Genomic DNA, 5,713 nt, shown 5'->3' with positions numbered 1-5,713 from the left:
CGTGTGAGGTACACGGCCCGGTGCTTTCTCCCTTTGTTTCCTCCAATGCTTGCCCAAGGATGTAGATTCTTCACCAAATCGACTCCTGTGTACAGAAAATGCACAAAAAGTAGATCTCCGAACCAAAAGAGTAAATATGCTAAAAGGAAAGCTGGAAGTATAAAAATGCATAGATCAAGCATGCTCAAAGTATGTAAATGTGCGTAAAAACATGCATAAAAGAGTATATAATCTACGCACATCACACCCCCAGACTTAAACCTTTGCTTGTCCTCAAGCAAAATGCCGCAGTCTAAATTCATATGTTCTACATCACATTCATAAAACCTAGTGCACTTTCCTAACTCTATCAAAAAGTTTCATTAGAAAGCATGATCATAGAAACAAGTAAAGTATGGTTCAAGCATAAGAATCTTGTGCACAGTGTAAAAGTAACTCAACACTCTTCAAGTTTCAATCCATGTCCTAGTCAAGTCGTCATCAAATTTGAATTCCTAGTGTTTCCAGTGAAAGACAAGTAACCAGTGATAGGCACTTACTCACCATTCACTTGGTTCATATTTCTCAACTAACCCAAGGTCTCAAAGGTGTGCTCAATCTCAAGAGAAGCTAAACAGTCATTTCCCCAGTAACCTAACTCGGTCTCAAAGGGGTGACTTGCTAGATTCCACTCATGACAACTGTTTTTTATATCCCTTATTTTTTTTTTAAGTGTTTGCATTGTGCAAAACTTATTCACAAATGTAATTTTTAGCATACATGTTGGGATATTTTGATTTTTCCAAATGAGCTTTAATGATTTGAGCCTCATCTAGTAACCAAAATGAAAGTTGAGAAATCACCATGGAAACCAAGTACTAAGCAAACAAGATGAATCATGACTATTTCAATGACATCAACTATTCAAGCATCAAGCACAAGTGTAGTGAAGATAAAATCCTTAAGGTTGAACCAAAACTAAAACTCATAATCATAAGATTCTTAGCTTGTTTCATGCTACCCAAGATAGAGAAAAGAAGTACATAAAGTTTACTACTAGCATCATTCGAACATCATGAATCAAGACAATAATCGTGCTAACATTTCACTTGAATCCAAGAAAGCATATAGGTGAAGATTTGATGTTCTCAAATTTTTTTTTTGCCATGATTATTTAAAAAACAAGCAAAATAAAGCAACAAGCAATGAAAATAAGGACCAACATGAAAAACTAACAAAAACAAAAAGAAACTGAAAACTAAACTAAACAGTTCATAACACCCCCCCCCCCAGACTTAAACTTTTCATCGTCCCGATGAAATCAATATGGTGGAGGAGGTGGAGGTGGACGAGGGAAAGGAGGTCTACGACGTGGTTGGCCAATAGGAAAACTAGGAAAACCTGGAATCTCACCCAAATATCTATGATACTCATATAAAGCATCTACTTGTTGGCTAGTAAGCATCATGCTCTGCATAAAATCTCTCATCCTAGCCTGATCAGTATCATAATCCTGCACAAACTCAGCCACTTGACCTTGGAAATTCCTCGTAAACTGAAAATGATTTTGTACCTCCCTAAACTGATCATCAGATAAAGAGAAGTGCCCCTCCAACATTTTTCGTTGGGAATCTTGCTTCTCATGAAGTGATTCTAGAGACGTACGAAAATCTGAAAAATCAAACCTAGAAGATCCCGTGCCATATGTAAAAGAATGCCTAGCGGGCTCCATAAAACTAGAAGGCTGCGGGTGTCCATATGACGAGGGCTCATGATGTGGCTCAGTGTCTCCAGGTATAGAAGGGTTATCCTCAGAATCCAACTCGGAAATTACCCAATTAGCCAGGTTACGAATAGTAGTTCGTTCAGGAAAAGGAAGGGGTAGAGGAGAACCACTCCTCCTAGGAAACGCAAAATCATTCTCATCCCGAACGATCATTTTCATAGCAAGACATGCATCAATGTCAATCATGTCATTACCATGAATTATTTCCAACCCATCAACATCAAGATTTAAATTACAAGCTATTCGGGTAATCAAACCACCAAAAACAATTGATCCCGATGACGCCCTAGCAGATCTTAATAAGGTTTGGACAAAATGAAAACCAGAATCAAATTCAACCTTATAAAGCATAGCCCATAAAGCATAAAGCTCTATCTTTTTAACCACCCCATCACTCTCTCCCCTACCAAAAATAGTTTTACCCATAACTCTATGTAGATACCTAAAAATGGGGTTTTGCATATGGGAGGCCTTAGCTCTTGAAGGCTCATAAGGTTGATCTAATCCAGTTATTGCATTCCAAAAATGATTCCAATTAAACCTTGGATCAAACATACGAGGGCTACCGGTGGTTAATCCAAAACAAGAATTAAAGTCACTAAATGCCCATAGAAATTCTTGATTCATTAGTCTAAAAGAGATTTTCCCAAAATAATCATCTTCATTAGTAAAATGGACATCCAATGAACTCAAAAATTCCAAAACAAGACGAGGATATGTAGGCAAATGGGTGTACATAATATCACTCCAATCCAAAAACCCAATCATCAAATCTACATCTTCCCTAATTCCAAGCATATCAAGAACAGTTGGGTCCATATATCTAGTACACACTATCTTTCTATTGACAAGAATTGCAAATCTAGTTACTTGATCATCATTTCTAAACACAATATTGAATTCATTGTCATTACCTTCGTTGCGTGAAGTCCTTTTGCCTTTGCCCTTCACTGGTTGCTTTCCTTTGTCCCTTGATGGCTCCCTCTCTTTGTCTCCACTAGATCCACCACCTCCTTTGCGAAGTCTCTTCAAAATATTGGACATCTTGATGAGTTTAGATAGGGGAAGAATTATCTAGAGTTGTGGAACTCAAAGAACAAAACTTCAAAGAACAAAAGATCTTAGGTTAAGAGAACAAAAAGTCCAAGTCTTAGAGAGGAAGAGAATCGGATCTAAGAGATCTCGAGAGATTAGAGAGGAGTTTTTTAAAGATTGGGAGAGAAAGATATGTTTTGGAGAGCTGGGGTGTGTGGAACACGGCTAAGATCTGGCCGTGCGAGGTAGGAGGAAGACTTTAATAGTTCTCCTACACGGGCCGTGTAGATCTACACGGCCTCCCCCTCTTCCTTCTCTGGATTCCTCGCACGGCCGTGTCTGGGACACGGCCTCTCCATCTTTCCTCTCGGGATTCTTTACAAGGCCGTGTCTAGGACACGGCCTATACCTTTTTCTCCTCGGGAGATCCCACACGGCCGTGTCTGGATGACACGGCCCAAGCACTTCCCTTCTCTGCAACCTTTGCCTGGCCGTGTATAGCACACGACCTGACTCTGTTTTGCACCTAACCTGAAAACAAAATCAAAAGAATGCATCAAACTAAAAGAAATTACAATACAAATCAAAACTAACTAAAAGAACCCTTGGGTTGCCTCCCAAGAAGCGCTTGTTTAAGGTCTTTAGCTCGACCAAACTTTATCATTCGCTTCTTTTCCTCGCCCTTGGAGGACAGATATACTTTTCATTTTTGTTGGGAGATCTTCTCCCAACATCTTCCACCACATTGTCTCCTTCATTTGGTGGCCTTCCATGAGGATGGAAATTCCATTCCTCAAGTTTATAAATGTTTGTCCTGCTACAAGCATTTAAAAGAGACGAGACATGGTTAGAGATATTAGATAAATCATATTCCAACTTTTCCTTACCAATTACCAAAGAAAGCTTATGATTTTTGACATTAATTATAGCTGTAGCAAGGAAAGGTCTTCCTAATATGATAGGAATCCTAGGGTCCTCTTCCATGTCCAACACGACAAAGTCTGTGGGAATAACATTCCCATCCACCTCTACTGGCACATCTTCTATAATACCCAAAGGGTACCTGCAGGAATGATCGGCAAGTTGAAGTGCCATAGTAGTAAGTTTAATGTTTTTGAGACCTAATTTATTACAAATTGAATAGGGAATGAGGCTAACACTCGCCCCCAAATCACAAAAAGCTTTTTCAAAAAATTCTTTTCCTATGTTGCAAGGAATATAAAAGCTCCCTGGGTCCTTCAGTTTTGGAGAAGTGTTCTTCTCAAAAATAGCACTACATTCCTCACTAAGCGCAATGGTCTCGACCTCTCCTCTTCTTCTCTTATTTGACATGAGATCCTTCAGGAATTTGGCAAATCTAGGCATTTGTAGAATAGCATCAATAAGAGGTACCTCTACACAAATTTCCTTAACCTTTTCTAGAAACTTGCCAAATTCTTCATCCTTCTTGAGCATTGTAAGTCTCTGAGGAAAAGGGACAGCTTTGCTCTGATGGTTCAGTGGAAGAGTCTCTTCAACCTCAATGGTACTCTCCTCATTAGCTTGAATCTGATTTGGTATAGGAGGAGAGAGCTCTTCTTCTTTTTGTATCCCTTTTGAAGCAGTCACTTGGGAGTCTCCTAAGGTCCGTCCGCTCCTAAGCTCAATCCTATTGCAATGCTCCATAGGATTCACATCAGGTTTTCCTGGAAGCTGTCCTGGTGCTCTGGATGATGAGGAAGCTAGTTGGGCAATTTGACTATCTTGGATCCTTTGATGCTTATCAGAATTATCCATTCTTTGAATGAACTTTGCTATATCTTGCTTCATTTCATTCTGACTTGAGACAATTTCTTCAAGCATCTTTTCAACATTTGACTTTGGTAAGCCTTGAGAAGATAGATGTTGAAAATTTTGTTGCCCAGCTTGAAAATTTGGTCTCGCCCCCATAGATGGTCCTTGATCTTGATTACTTCTGTAAGAAAAATTTGGATGACTCTTCCATCCAGGGTTATAAGTATTTGAGTATGGGTTGTTCTGCCTTTGATTGTAACTCATGATTGCATCACATTGTTCAAGTTGATTTATTTGTGCAGTGATAGCTCCCAATGGACATGAGTCATTTGAATGCTCTGAACTCCCACATACTTCACAAGATGTACTAATAGCATTGACCGTATTAGCACTAGTCCCCATATTTTCAAATTTCTTTGTAAGAGCGTCCAATTTTACAGACAAAAGAGTGACTGCATCTACATCAAACTTCCCTGATGCTTTAATTGTTGGGTTTACAGAGGAATAGCCACCACTTCTTTCATTTGCCCATTGATGATGATTTTGTGCTACACTTTCAATGATTTCTTCGGCTTTATCTAAGCTTTTGTTCATAAGTGCCCCTCCAGCAGCTGAATCAAGGGACACTTTGGTATGATAATTGATACTATTGTAAAAAGTGTGCAACACTAACCATCTTTCCAACCCATGATGCGGGCATTGTCTGAGCATACTATTATATCTATCCCATGCTTCAAAAAGAGATTCTGAGTCAGTTTGCTTGAAGCTCGCAATTAAATTCCTCATATGAGCTGTTTTGCTTGGTGGATAGAACTTATCAAGAAACTGTTGCTCACACTGCTCCCAAGTGGTGATGCTATTAGGGGCTAAAGAATTCAGCCATTGCTTTGCCCTATCTCTTAGAGAAAACCCAAATAATAATAATCTAACTGCATCTGAAGGAACTCCATTCATTTTCATGGTCCCACATATTTCATAAAAGACCTCTAAGTGTTGATTGGGGTCTTCATGAGGTCCTCCACCAAATTGGTTCTGCTGCACCATAGATATGATTGCGGGTTTGATCTCAAAGTTGTTAGCTTCCACTGAAGGTCTTGAAATACTAGATCGAAAACCTCTTGCATAGGGTGCTGCATAATC

General features: G+C 39.3%; 1 non-coding gene across 1 annotated transcript; it reads left to right on the top strand.

Annotated features, from left to right (window-relative positions):
* The first annotated feature begins 5,255 nt into the window (after positions 1–5,255).
* LOC122007604 lies at positions 5,256–5,361 on the top strand. Its single transcript, XR_006119059.1, has one exon. It is a non-coding gene; the product is annotated as a small nucleolar RNA R71 (small nucleolar RNA).
* Positions 5,362–5,713: the final 352 nt, after the last annotated feature.

The sequence above is a fragment of the Zingiber officinale genome, chromosome 7B, assembly GCF_018446385.1.
Source record: "Zingiber officinale cultivar Zhangliang chromosome 7B, Zo_v1.1, whole genome shotgun sequence".
Taxonomy (NCBI): domain Eukaryota; kingdom Viridiplantae; phylum Streptophyta; class Magnoliopsida; order Zingiberales; family Zingiberaceae; genus Zingiber; species Zingiber officinale.
This window is presented reverse-complemented; position numbering and strand designations above follow the sequence as displayed.